The sequence below is a fragment of the Alligator sinensis genome, unplaced genomic scaffold, assembly GCF_000455745.1.
Source record: "Alligator sinensis unplaced genomic scaffold, ASM45574v1 scaffold721_1, whole genome shotgun sequence".
NCBI classification, from domain to species: domain Eukaryota; kingdom Metazoa; phylum Chordata; order Crocodylia; family Alligatoridae; genus Alligator; species Alligator sinensis.
This window is the reverse complement of record NW_005841857.1, coordinates 3,837,682-3,852,423: the sequence shown is the minus strand read 5'-3', so window position 1 is coordinate 3,852,423 and position 14,742 is coordinate 3,837,682. Positions and strand designations below refer to the sequence as shown.

The 14,742-nt window shown below is 45.2% G+C and overlaps 1 protein-coding gene and 1 non-coding gene across 3 annotated transcripts in view; both read right to left on the bottom strand.

Annotated features, from left to right (window-relative positions):
- FAM135B (family with sequence similarity 135 member B) overlaps positions 1–14,742 on the bottom strand; it is a 392,360-nt gene that overhangs the window by 174,758 nt on the left and 202,860 nt on the right. The gene's annotated exons all lie outside the window — the stretch shown is intronic.
- On the bottom strand, positions 2,039–2,120 carry TRNAS-UGA. The gene has a single exon. It is a non-coding gene; the product is annotated as a tRNA-Ser (tRNA).

Here is a 14,742-nt window from a genome sequence, read left to right as displayed (position 1 = left end):
AGTACACCTGTGGGAACTGCACTAAATTAGGCACTCATTCAATGTAGGACAGTTGCCGAATTAGACACTTTGGCAGTTTTCTTGATAGGCTATCACGTTGCCCTGTGCAAGGTCTGGAACAGCCTGCCACCGGAGGTGGGTCAAGCGCTTACATTGAACACCTTCAAGAGCAAACTGGATGCTTATCTTGCTGGGATCCTATGACCCCAGCTGACTTCCTGCCCTTCGGGCGGGGGGCTGGACTCGATGATCTTCCGAGGTCCCTTCCAGCCCTAATGTCTATGAAATCTATGAAATCTATGAAACATCTCAAAAGCCTCAATTGGCACTGTTCTTGCTACAGTTCCTTTGCACACAAAGGACATATTGAGAGATCCTTAAGAAAGTTGTGCAAGGTGGAAGGTGAAAGGGAAACCCTACGAACAACTCAAGTGATGAGCACACTAGGACAAACAAATCATCTACTCCAGCAGTTCAATGGAGGATATGCATATTCTGCCAGAAACATTCTAATAAGAAGAGACTGAGGCACTTCTTATCTTATCAGGCAATCTGCAATACACAATTCAATCTGCAAATACACAAGCTGGCAGAGAAGAATGAAGTGTTGTGTTGCCAAATTGATGTTGAAAATCTAATAGTTGCTGCAGCATGTTCTGATCCTGAATGCAGGCAAGAGGCACAATGGAAGCAATAAGTCTGTCATTCCCATTTACCTGTGGAGATTGTGCAGGAAGATACTTTTCTTTCTCCTGAAGCGAGAGCATGGCATCAAGTGACTGATGAACTAGATGCTGATTTTGCATAGAAAAAAAAAGTGTACAGTCTGACAGATACACTTGAAAGATATTGTGATATAGCAGAAGCTGAAGGTGATGAACTTCTCACCATGCCAAACCAAATGGAGCAAGAACTTCAGATTTATTAAAAGACAGCCATTCAGTTTTAGCACCAAAGAAATACAAATCTTCCACTCTGTCTTCCAAACCATGACAACTGGTAAAGATATACAAGCAATTGTAACTTTGCATATAAAGGAGGATGAAGGCATTGACCTGAAGTTCAAGGAAGAGTTCTCAGACACATGAAACTTGTACTATGCTGCTCTCAAAATCAAATCAGACTTGAAAGCTATAGCAGCATGAAGGGATACAGCAACTTGAATGAAAAGCAAACTCAAAAACGTGTCCTTGATATCCTTTACACGGTGATCCATTTGATTTTGGAAGATGACAATGACAACTTAGATGTGCTATCAGAGGATGCAAAATAGCATTTAAAGCAATATGGAATAATTTGATAAAAACATTCCTTGTGTGGTTATCCAGTTCCAGCAAAGGATTAGATTATGAGGTCATTAACCAATTTTCCAGTAGCATAGCTGCTGTGTTCAGAAACCATGACTGTGAAGTAGGAAGGAATGCAGTGGAAGAAGTATTAGGGCATCTGCCTACAACTGTCACTACTTGAAGAATTTGTGAAAGAACACTTTCACAAGGTACAGTCAAGTTCTGGATGATTTGGAAGCAGTCAAAACTCGCTTGTGCTTCATCAGGGCTGAACATGAAGGCAACGGGCACGCACATTTATGTGCCTCTGAATTCATAGATTGTGAGGCCAGAAGGGACCTTGGAAGATCATCAGGTCCAGCCCCCTGCACTAGACAGGGAAGATAACTGGGGGTCAGGTGACCCCAGCAAGTCGACTACCTAGTCTCCTCTTGAAGATTTTTAGAGTAGGCAATTGCACCACCTCTGGAGGGAGATTATTCCACAGTCTGGACACCCCGACTGTGAAAAAGGTTTTCCTAATGTTGAGCCTGAATTTGTCTTCCAGGAGTTTGTGGTCATTACTCCTGGTTTTCCCTTCAGGTGCCCTGGTGAACACTTGCTCAGCCAGCCCTTGATGTACTCCCCTAGTGTAGCAGTAAACTGATACCAGGTCATCCCTCAGCCTTCTTTTCTTGAGGCTGAAGAGTCCCAGATCCCTCAGCCTTTTTCTCGTATGGCTTGCCTTTTAAGACTGATGAAAAGACAAACGCTGTGAGCAGGATTTGAACCTGCGAAGGGAAACCCCATTGGATTTCAAGTCCAACGCCTTAACCTCTCGGCCATCACAGCTCAGTGATGAAGCAATTATGAAGAAATGCTTCCACTGACAGCTGTGCATGATCATACCAACTACATGAGATAAGGTCCAGCATATTTTGAATGCATGAAGGATTTACTGAATTTAGCTCCTATGATGGATGCTGAGTTTCTAGAAGGAGGATTTGGCATTAAGACAACTAAACTTCCATTTGCAATAATTTCAACTGAAGCAGTACAGCACATTAATAAGGCTTGCAATATTGCTGATGGCATAGTAAATAAAACATACAACAAGTCAGCCAGACAAGAACGGGAGCTGAACTACAATGAAGGAGGTCACCTAATTGAGAAGGCAAATCAAAGTTTGGGATCAATACAACATATTTCAATCATAACAAAAGACAAAGGACACGACTGAAGTGAGGTTACAATGATGTCGGAGCAGTTTGAAAGGTTCCACTTGTTTAAGGTTTCCAACAATGAGCTGTTATCTATTCTTACAGAAGATGTTGTGCTGGAAGATATTACATTAGACATTCTGGATGCACATGACAAAGGCAGACTAGTTTGAACAACAGTCTTCAGAAATATCTTACTGCAGATGCTACTGAGAGCTTCTATAGAAACACCGAAATCAAAATTGAAAACCCTCGAAGATGTGAAGTCAGCTATGGGACAGCGCAGCAAAATGAAACAGCCACAGAATGCAAAGGAGATCCAGCAAAGGCTCATCACAGCGTTTGCAGCAGCTAGGAGGTCCAACGTGCACTCTCCCCTATTGCACAAACTGGCTGGATAACCTCCGTCACTTTTTAAACCTGACAAATTGCTCAATATGGCTGACAAAGCAGCCTTGTCCCACATCTTGACTGGAGATAAAGCAATAACTGTTCTTCTAAATGTTACTTCTGAGAAATCAGGTGTTATCAACAGCATGGCTCTTGTACAAAGAACAGGAAAACCAAACACTGCACAAACATTTGAAGACTCGGCCGATTCCTTCATGCAACAAGCATTTGCCAACTATTGCAATGTGTGTGATCAAGTCAACGTTGTCTTCGATTGATACATATCACCTCCCATAAAGGCAGGCACAAGGATATTAAGGACTCAAACTACTAGGCCAATTTGCAGAAACCTTAGCATCTCTTCTGATACTGGGATTGTCCCAGGGATGCCAGGGTTACAGGAGAACCCCAGCCCAAAATAGAAGAAATCCCCAACTTACCATCTGCAGGGGCCAAAAGAAGTGAGAAGGCGTGTGCAGAGAAACCGCCCATGCGGCTCGTCAGCTGCATTCATATTCAGCTGGAGCCAGGTAACGTCAGCTGGAGACGCCACCTGGCGGAAACAAAAGGCTGCCCCGAAGGCACAGGAGGGTGGCTGGTGAGTGGAGGCTCCATGGGGAAGCCCACACCCCGAAGGGCGGAGCCGGCACATCGGGCAGCCCGGGATGACGTGGGCAGAGCCGGTGGAGGCACAGGCAGTGGAGCCGGCAGCGGCACCAGCAGAGAAGCCGGCAGCGGAGTCGGCAGTAGAGCTGGCGGAGGCACTGGCAGCGGCGCCGGCAGCAGAGTTGCGAGCGGCGCCAGCAGTGGAGCTGGGAGCGGCACCGGCAGGGACACCGACTGGCAAGCCGGCGGAGATGCCAGCAGAAGAGCTGGCAGGGAAGCTGACAAAGGGAGCAGTGGTGAGTGGGAAGAGCAGAGGAGGAGACGAGTGCCGAGGAAGCTGGAGCAACTACAGGGAAGCCCAGAGAGGAAGTAACAAGGGCAGGGCCGACAAGAACCCCAACGGGGATAGCCGCGGGGTGCAGAAGAAGACCCCAAGCAGGGATGGTTAACTAAGTAAGGGAGCCAGCAGACGGGCCCGCAGCATCCCCAAGAAGAGCCAACCGGGACGCCATCCCCGGAGTAGGGTCAAGCCTAGGGGAGAGATAGGAGCCCCAAGTGGGGCAAGCAACCAGGGCTGGGTCACTGAGGCACTGGGAAAACACAGGGCCCTTAGGCTAAGGGTCACTCTTTATTCCTTTGTGGCGTCCTGGTCCTCTGCTCACATCTCTCCGGCAGTCGCAGTGGTGGGGATCGAACTTTATGTCATGGGGTGGTTGGAATAGAGCACTAGGGATATGGGATAGTTGGATCTAGGACCAAGGGCCTCAAAGCCTTAACGACTGAGCCGCGGCCCAGGGACACTGGGGCTCATGGCTGGAGGGCCACGGGAGGCCGGGGAAGAAACTGAGTGGAACCAGGGATGCCAAAGGGCCAGAAGACCCACGACCGAAGGTGGCAAGTGGCTGGGGTTTAGAGGAGGTCAGAGCCCCGTGAGTGCCCGTCGAGAGGCGTGGCGACCTTGGAGGCTGCCTCAAAGGGGAATCCCTCCACTGAGGTTCCATTCAAAGTCGTGGCAGGTGAGTTTAGGGGATCCCCGGAAGTCAGCCGGGGTAGCCTTTGGGGTCCACTCGCAGGCCCAGGACAGGCAAGATCGATAATCAAGGCTAAGGCTGCACAAGAACACCTGATAGAGCAGAGGCAGGCACAGGGATCATGGAGTAGTTTCATATCCATACCAGCAAACAAAGAAAACCTAGTTAATTTTCTAAGCAAGGAGCTTCTTAAGGAATGACACTGATGTTTCCAAAGTGAACGAGTACTCATTGTTGGTTCCAACGATGGAAAAGCAGAGGACTCCTGTTCATGTGATGTTTCACAACTGCATTTGCAGCAAGAAGAGGCAGACACAAGACTGCTTTTACACAGCAAACATGAAGTCAGTCAGGGATGCTCCTTTCTAGTATTCTCCTGTGACAGCACAGCCATGCTGGCCATTCTTCTATGGCATAACCTTGCGCTTAAGGTTTGGATGAAGACAAGCAACCCAGTAAAATTAATACCAGGTCATGATATTGTGTTAAAATTGCCTGAGCCAATCCCTGCATCTCTAATTGGATTCCACAATGTCACTGGTTTTGACACCACCACCACGTTCAGTGGCCACACAAAGAAAACTGCTTGGAAAGTGTCCATTCAGCATTCACATCTATTGGCAGGTTTACAAAGTAGGCCTGATGACAATAAGGTTCATACAGTTGTGTAGAAAAGTATGTTGTGTTGCTGCATTTGCCATCAACATCTCTGATGACCTTTCTGGATGTTAGGGTGAAATTACTAAATTAAGGAAAAGCTCTGGATAAACTTCTGCCAACATTACACTTATGTTCCTATCATAAACGTGCTTGACGCATTACCCACAGAATAGCTTCGAGTGACAAGTTGCAACTGTAAAACAAAACGTGGGGACCAGCATGCAGGTAAATGTCCTCTGCATTCCTGGCTCCAAGTGCCATGAGATGGCATTTTACAATCCACATGATATCTACAGGGATTCAGAAATGGATTCAAGCGATGAAGACATTTGAAAAGCTGCAAGTATTCATTGTATTAATGTTTTATATATGCCACTGTATTACCATTATATTACCATTGGATTAGATGGTTACATTTTCCTATTGCCTCAAGCCAAGCATATGTCTGTGGATTTCATGCCATTGAGTTGTGTATTATTAATACGCAACTTCGGCACATTCTGAAATTTAAAAAAAAAAATGGCACCATCTTATTCAGTGCAACTTGAACAAGTAGGCAAGCCTGAGTTATGTTTTCAGCATTGTAGGCCTGCTATGAAATTTGTAGTGATAAAATTTGTCACGTTTTAGTACTAAGTATTGCTTACTCGGTTTTTTAATTATATTGACTAGATATGTACATGCTCACATGTTAGCTTTCTTGGTATCCAATATGGCTACGATGACAAAAATGTTACGACTGATCTCCGCAGTTCACACAATGTTGGTTTTGTCACTGGAATTAATTTTCTAACCCTACTGGAGGCCAAAACATGAATTCACGGCAGCTCCCTTCATATGGTAGCTACACGCACTACTTGCCAGATAGGCAACATTACTTTTCTGACACAGGTAGACCACCTCTACTGGAAATGCATTGCTGTCACTTGTGGCAACGAGTTGCCTATGACAGCAGAATCTAGAGAGCTTATTGGTCAAGTTATACCCTACTAGGTGCCCGGGGGGTGCCGTGACATCTTCTAAGGGTGCCCTAAGGTGCTGCACAATAGTAGCACTGTTAGGTCTGCAAATATGTGCACATGATTCACAAGATGAACCCAGAAATTTCAAATAGGAAACCATAGTATAAAAAGCATTTGAAACTGTTGGGCCTTTTTGAGTTCTTTGCAGCTGAAGAATTGCTCTATTATTTTTCCAAAGTCAAAACATGACTGAAAGCTATTTTCCAAGGGGTGCCTTGAGTCCAGAAAGATTGAGGAGCCCTGACCTAGGGAAGAATAACCAAATACAGAATGGGGGAGAACAGGCTGGCAGTAGGATTACTGAGAAGTTCTAGGGATTTTGGTGGACATGAGTCATCAGCAATGTGATAGTCGCAAAACGAAGCAACTGCAATTTTGGGCTGTATCAACAAGAGTATTTGGTTTAAGACACTGGATATGATAGTGGGTGTAGGTTGGGGTTGTAGCTGTGTTGATCCAAGAACACAAGCAAACCAGGTTCTTTGGGTGAATCTGATATCTTTTGTTAGACCAACTTAAATAGTTGGAATTTTTTTTTTTTAAGCAATTTTTGGCGTCTTTACTATTCATTCCATCCAGGAAGAGCACACACCAACTGCAGAGACTTCCTCAGCCCGGCGAAGGGTTTTTAAATTGCTAGGTTGTTTTTTTTTTTTCCTCCAACTATTTAAGTTGGTCTAATAAAAAATATCAGATTCATCCAAAGAACCTTGTCTGGAGATGATAGTACCACTTTATGCATTGTTGGCTAGGCCTTATCAGGAGTACTGTGTTTTCAGTTCTGGACTCCACATTTTAAGGGGTGTGGAGAAGATTGAAAGAGTCCAAAAGTGATAAAGGGATAAGAAGGCAAACTATACCAGGAAAGATTGAGAGAGCAAGGTGCGATTAGCTTGGAGGAAAAAGAAAAAAAAAAACGATGAAGAGATATGATAGTAGTTTTCAAATATCTGAAAGACTGCTATAAAGAAAAGACTGGCTTAGAGGGCAGGGCATGAAGCAATGCTTTTATCTTTCAGCAAAGCAGATTTAGATTATCTCAGGAAAAGCTTCCTTGTTGTTAAAAGTGAGGCAGTGCAACAGGCATTGCCCATTGAAGATGTCAAATTCCCCTTCACCGGAGGCTTTCAAAGGTCCTCAGGGGGTTGGACCAGAGGACCATTGAAGTCCTTTCCAAAGTATTTATTCTCCAATCTTGTTTTCCCATCCTTCAAACAAGCCAAGTTACAATTTTTCCCCATTATGCTTTGAAAAGGTTATACTTGAAAGTATATTCCACTCACTGCTTTCCATATATCCTGCAGCTACTTGGTGCAAGAACTACAGCAGATTAGCTAAATATGACCGCTTCCGCTGGAATCCGTAGTCATTATAACTGATCACTCTGTGTTTCCAGGACTCTCCCCAGATTTCTCCTAGAGCTCTTGAATAACTTCTGAAGAAGGTGTCACTAAGATTAATGGGAGGGGAAAATGGCTATCAGTAGTTTCTGTGCAGTGCAGAAACTAAGGTTTCTTGTCTTTCGCAAAATAACTTCATGGGCCTAAAGCAATCAACTCCCTGCCCCGGAGGATCTAGAAGCAGGCACCACCAAAAGCAACGGCAGCATTGAAGCGAGCTGTTCTTGCAATGAGGGGGAAGTCCTACGGCTACATTTTTCTTCTAACATTTTCTGAGAAATGTTGCAATCGAGCATGTTCAAGGGTATTTAGCATATTGCTACAGGTGAGCTTGCACTTGCAGTTGAACATGTGGCCTCTTCAGCCTTCTCTGGACTCACCAATGCCTTCCTTATTTACAGGAAGACTGCCATCCTCATACAGAGGAACTGGCAACGGCAGATGCATGGCACCACACAGGAACACATGCTTGGAGAGGTAAGTATTGGGCCCAGGGATGAAGGCTCATTTCCTGTGCCCTGTTAAGCATTTTGGTTGTGCAGGAAAGATTTAAACAATGTTCAGCACACAAACACTGCAGCCAACAGGAAAACTCTTCTGCTTGAGTACTTTGCTGGACCGGAGCCAGGGCTCGGCACTTCATAGCACTGAGCACTTAGTGCATTTGAGGCTAGGCTTTAATTTGGATCCAGGTAACCACAACCTTGATCATTTTTATTCTTCCACTCCTTGCACATTTTCATCAAATGTTTCTCTCTCCCACAGAAGCTTGCAATTCTGAAGGCTATAAAAACACCAGCCCTTTAATCTCCGGCGGCTTGCTGACAATTATACCGACAGGCTCTCTTTACATCTCCTTTTATGCTCTCCTCAGGAGCCCTTGCCCTTTTCTGCCCACCAAGGTAGTAATGCCTGCCTTTTATTTGGGCCCACGTCTATGCTCCTAAAGCAGTTTGCCCTTTACATCCCCTTCAGGTTGCTTAGCAAGGCAGGATGTACAAAGAAGTCGAGTTAGTAGGGAAAGCAGAAGAGCAGAGTGAATGTTGGGAGAGACATTCTGGGCCAAAAGAGGGATTATAAAAGGAAAGGACAGAAACACGAGGACCTCAGTATGACCTGGACATAGATGCTAAAACCCTTGACTCGGAGGAAACGTATAACCTTGTCCTTGGTAACACAGTCTAACAGTCTCACACACAAGCAGGAAAGGATCAGATACATTCTGCCATTATATGGGCCTCAACGTCATAGAGGTCCAGAAGGGACCCACATGTCCATCCAGTCCAAGGCCCTTAAAGTCATAGGGGACTATAAACTTGAAAAAGAGTTGCAATCCTAACTCTCCAGTTGTGTAGAAACTAGAAGAAATGCAATATCTTCCATGTTTGAGGGATCTTGGCTATAGCCGTATTGGTCTAAGCACAAAGGCAGACACTCTTTGGGTAGAGGCGATATCTTTTATTAAACCGACTAAGAGGGATGTGCGAAATTTTGCCAGCAGTTTCGTTTCGACGCTGTTTTGACTTGTTTCAAGCTCGAAACAGCGAAATTGAAATGAAACAGAGAGCTTTGAAACAGCTAAAGTAAGGAGAGAGAGGGGAAGCAGGTGGAAGGAGTGCTCTCATTATTGACTGTGTAGCTGACCAATAACTGTCATCCTTCCCTGAGGTCCCCTCCAATCCCAGTGCTCTAGGGGAGGTATGGAAAAACTGCATAAAAGGCAGCATTGTTTGAAGTGCCCTGCTTTCTACCTTGGTGTCAGTTGAGTGAAGGTGCACCTTAACACACACCTAGTGTCACCCACCCATGTTATGAGTTGTCTGTCAGCAGCTAGAGGTGCAGGGCCCCAGAACCCCCCTGCACCTACCTCCTTGACAGCTGGCAGGCTTCGTGGCTGCAGCAGGGGCTAGCAGGCCTGCAGCTTTCACCCTGCTGTGTTTTAACACACACAGTGTCACACGTGTCAGAAGTGTTGCTGTCCACAGCTTGAGGTGCAATTCCCCCCAATCCCCTCCACCTATCTCCTTGAAACTTGGCAGGCTTTGTGGACTCAGCAGAGTCACAAGCCAGTTTTGACCCCACCATGGCTTAATATATATATACACATGACATGAGTTTTGCTTTCTAGATTTTGAGGTGCAGTTTTCCCCAAACCCCTCCACCTATCTTCATGAAACTTGTCAGGCTTCATGCCCTCAGAAAGGGCGACCATTCTTGCATGGTTCATCCAAATCAGGCCAGAAATGACTAAGTTATAGGCTGTTTTGCACTTCCCCATTATAGCCTATGGGTAAAACATCGAAACAGTGTCGAAACAGCGAAACTGTTTCAACAAAACGGAACAGTGGTTTCGAATCGAAACAAAATTCGAAACAAAATGCTGTTCCAGCAAAACAGCAAAATGCAAGTCGAAACGGAATGGTGCTGTTTCGCACAGACCTACCAACTAAATAGTTGCAAAAAGTTGTTCTTTGCAGATCTGACCGGTCACATAGGTTTTTAACCTCCGAGGAAGAACTTTATTTAGTAGAAGAGGTGAACGGGCAGATCAGGGGGAAGGCTTTGTTGGATTTGGGTCTAGCCAAATGGGATAACGTGGTGGGGGATCTGAGGATTGAGGGTAATCTGGGAGATTGATTGTGAGATGATAGAACTCACTATCCATTGCAGAGCAGGGAAATCAGCCAGTTAGGCAGAGGTGCTTGACAAGGAGCAATGGCCATAAACTGTTGGAGGGTGGTTTCAGGTTGGATGTAAGGAAGAACTTTTTTACCGTAAGGGTGACCAGAATCTGGATTAGACTTCCCAAGGAGGTGGTGCAGTCCCCAAGCTTGGAAATGGTCAAGAAGGGACTGGACAGACACCTTGCTGGGATCGTTTGAACTCAGCAGTATTCCTGCCCAGACCAGGGGGGTTGGACTCAATTTTTTAAGGTCCCTTCCAGCCCTTAATTTCTATGATTCTATTAACAACTTCTTTGCAACTATTTAGTAGTTCTAATAAAAGATATCACCTCTAACCAATGAGTTGGTCTGAAGAAATGCAAAGCAGTTAGCTATGAAATGCATAAGGGATTGAAATAATGCTGCAGGTTAGTAATTCTTTTTTCTCCCAATTCATATTTTCACACTTCAGTTTCCTTGCTCTAATGGTTTGTTTTCATTAATAGATGTATAGATCTCCTGTGTCACAAGACAATAAGTATGATGGCTTATTAGATTCCCATAGTGCTATTGAAATGTTTATGCATTAAAATCAATACAGAAGTAAAAAAATCCAAACAAACAGATGGAGGCTTGTGGGCACAGAAGCAAAGGGACAGTTCCTGAAGGAAAGCAATAATCAGGAAATTCCTGTTCTCCTGGTGAAATGTGGAGAATGCCCAGGCTTTTACTGGAGTCCCAGAGGCTGAAAGCTAAATGTGACTTGCTGCACTTGCCACTTACACGGGCATACATTTTTCTCTACCAAGAGCTGTGAAATCCCACTGAATGGCACCAGCCTGGCTCTGAGCCTCAGGAGGCTTCAAACATAGATGGAGAACAGAATATGGGACAAGAGTGCATGGTGTAACCCTACAAAGGCTCGATGCAATGGTAATGAACATCAGAACAACCTGACCTGTTAGAGCAGAGCACAATTTCCCATGTGCAGCCCATGGCATAGTCCAACATTTTTTTTCATCCTAAGGTGGATACAATTGAAATATTAATTTTCATCATGAAAGGAAAATGCCAAGCGAAATTCAATTCAGAAATGTCAAAACATTGTGTTTCAGCATTTTGGTCTCAAATGAAATATTCTGGCTTCCCTGCAATCAAAATGCGTCATTTAACTGAATTAAGCTGAAAAGTTATCTTTCTTTTGAATGAGATCAGCATTGAACTGCATTTCCCTGGCTTACTGCTCATTAGTTGGGATTTCCATTAGCTTCTATGAGCCCAGCTCCCTGGAGGTCCCCGTGCCCTTGAGTGTGATGTTGGTCCAGCTGACTGATCCTCATACACAGTGCAATATGCACAAATGTATCAGGGCAATGCAGTCTTCCAGGACACCTGGGTCAGAGGTTTCAAAGCGGGCCCAGGCTATAGCTCCATGTGGTCGTGTGCTGGGGAAATGAAGTTTGCTTTTATTTTTTAACTGACAGAAAATGCATCTTGTGGGGTCTGTTCAATGAAGCAAAATAGTCCAGTTCAGATCATGTCAGCCTATGCAAAATCATTTCAGTTCCATTTTTTTGGAAAAAAAAATTGAAAAAGATGGCAAACCTGAAATGTCCCTAAACGGAAAAAGGAAGTTTCTGCAAATTTCCCATTAAAAAAAAAAAAAAACAAAAAAAAAAACAGAAAAAAAGAGAAAGGAAATCATCCTGGTATAATTTCTTACCAGTTCTAATTAGAACTGACATTTTCCAAGTGGGTTTTGGAACAGATCTTTGCTCTGATTTACAGGTGTCCCTTTGAAGGATTTGAGAGAGGCACTTCATCTCAGAGACCTATTCAACACATGGCTTCTACTGAGATATTAAAAATGTTTTAGTCAGTATCACTCATAGATTCATAGAAGTAGGGTCAGAAGGGACCTTGTAGATCATCAAGTCCAACCCCCTGCCCTGGGCAAGAGAGAAAACTGGGCTCAAATGACCCCAGTCAGGTAGACATCAAGCCTCCTCTTAAAGACCCCCAGGGTAGGAGCCATCACTGGCACCCCCAGGAATCCCCTTACATGATCAGGTCTCCCAAGGTCTGGTGCCCTGTGCACCTCCATGCTGGAACCTGCACTGGGTCCCATGCTGACCTGTCCTTCACATAGAGGCATGGGTTTGGATCCAACAGATTCCCCAGGTCCTATGCCACCCCATGCCTCTTTGCTGAGATTTACACCAATCTGTGCTTCGCACAAAAGCATTGGGCAGTGCGGGTCCCAGCATGGAGGCACAGGATGTCAGAGATCCCCCAGGTCCTGTATTGCCTTATGTCAGGACCCACACAAACCTACACCTCCATATGAGGCATGGGTTGGTGCAGGATGAAGGTCCTGACAAAGAGGCATGGAGAAGCAAGGGATACAGGGATCCCCAGGTAAGAGAAACACATCACCCACTGTTCCACATCAGGCCCCGGCCCAATGCGGGACAATGGGCAACATGCATTTCACCCAACAAAGGGTATCAGCTGGGGTTGGAGGTTTGATCCACTTGGTTTGGTGACATCTGGTGTTGCCCTTAGAGTGTTATGCTAAGCTTACTGTGTTATGCTTAGTGGTTAGCATGTATTACCTGTGCTTTCTCTGTTCCAGATCCACAGAGTCTGGTACTGTGCCCACTGCAAGACTGGTCTCATCAGGTGAAACTACAGGATATCACATTTCTTTCTTTCTATGCCCAAACTTAGATCCCTGGCATGGTGGCCTAGCTGGGAGTGTCATTTCTGTCATGTGGCTGACCGTGTACGAGTACAGGCAGATCAGCACCCCGTTTCAAATGTCCTCAATCTCCATCATACAACCTCGATGAGACAGATACAATTCCAACCAAGGACTCAAAGATAACCAAGATGCCTGTCCAATTAAACAATCCCCTTTATCACCCAGACACCACCCATTTAATCACCATCCTTAAAGCTGTATTTGTACATCTGTAGATAACTCCTGTGAAAGGGCCCCAGTCGCTACAAGAAGCAATTCTCAACGACGGACTCAAGTGGAAGTCTTTCTGCATTTCCTTCATCATGGTAACTAATCGGTTGAGTGTTAATGGTAATTGAGCTCATTGCAGCAAATCTGAGTTTAATATTGTTCCCAAATGTCCCCTAAGATTCCTCACGCAGAGGTGAGGCAATGGGAAACAGCAGGTTTTGTCTAATCCCATGGCATTTCTTACCTTCTCTATTTATAAATAAATATCACTTCCCCAATTTTACATGTTGAAATCTCTTTCAGTCTATGTCATTGGGAGTACCAAGAAAGAAAATTTTAACATTGCCCCTTGATTAAAGGGGGGATGGGGAGAGAGAATAGTGTAATAAAATAAGACAAAATATCCCGCCCCCATTTTACAGGGCCACAAGTCACTTGTTTTAAACAGAAGAACTTGTAACACATGAATGGAAACGAGTGACAGATGACCTCCCTCCCTGACTAGCACTATACAAGACCCTTCTACATAGGCTGTTGAACGATACCCCATCCCCAGCCCTTTCACAAAGATCATTACAGTGCATGCCCATTGCCTTCTGAGTGAGTTCAGGGTTCCCTTTTCTCAACCCCCAACCCTACGGAGTAGCATAGAGCATGGCACCGCGTTGCTTTCCGTTCATATTCCCCCTCTCCTGCCGGTCCCAAAAGAGTAACTGAGAACTAAGAGCAGAAGCTGGTGTTTAAGTACGCATGGCTGATGGGTGTGAGGAGGGATATTTTGGCAACTAAGATAATGTGCAAGACAGACTCCTGAACCTAACCACTTCCAGCAAAAATCAAAAGTCTTCCCTCTGGAGTGAATGGCATCCCATGGTGGATTCCCCTCAATTCAGAGAAAACAGCATCCCCAGGGTTCGGTTCTACTTTTCCGCTTCCTCTGTCCCCCTCCATTCCCCACAGTGGACCACTGGCAATGCATAGGGGGTGCACATGCACCCCTGAAAGCACCAGCGGCAAAACCAGAAGTGCACTTCCAGCTTTGCCACTGGCTCGGCGATCTGCCACTGGGGGACCCCCCCCCCTCGGATATCCAGTGCCCCCCCAGACTCGGGAGGCACCAGTCACCCATACAGTGGACAGTACTTTACTTTGCAGACAAACCCATTTACTCTGTAGTAGGCTAATTCTAGTTCAGCGCTGCTCCGTTTACTGAAAGCGGCAGGCCGTTGCCCTTTACGGACTGGCACTACCAAATGCCATTGAAATACAAAGATGGTTTTCCAAAGCAGAACTAGGTGAATGCCACATCTCCCCTTGTGACAGATCTGCTCACACACATAAAATTAGTCTGTGTTGGTTGTGATCACACCCCTTCTGCTTCGCTTCCTGAAATATTGGAGCTTCTGAGCAACCACAAATATCTGAACTGCATACTCGCAGGCACAATTATTCACAGAATCTGAGGTTTAAACATACCAGTAAGTGACCTAGATAGGATTGGAGGGAAA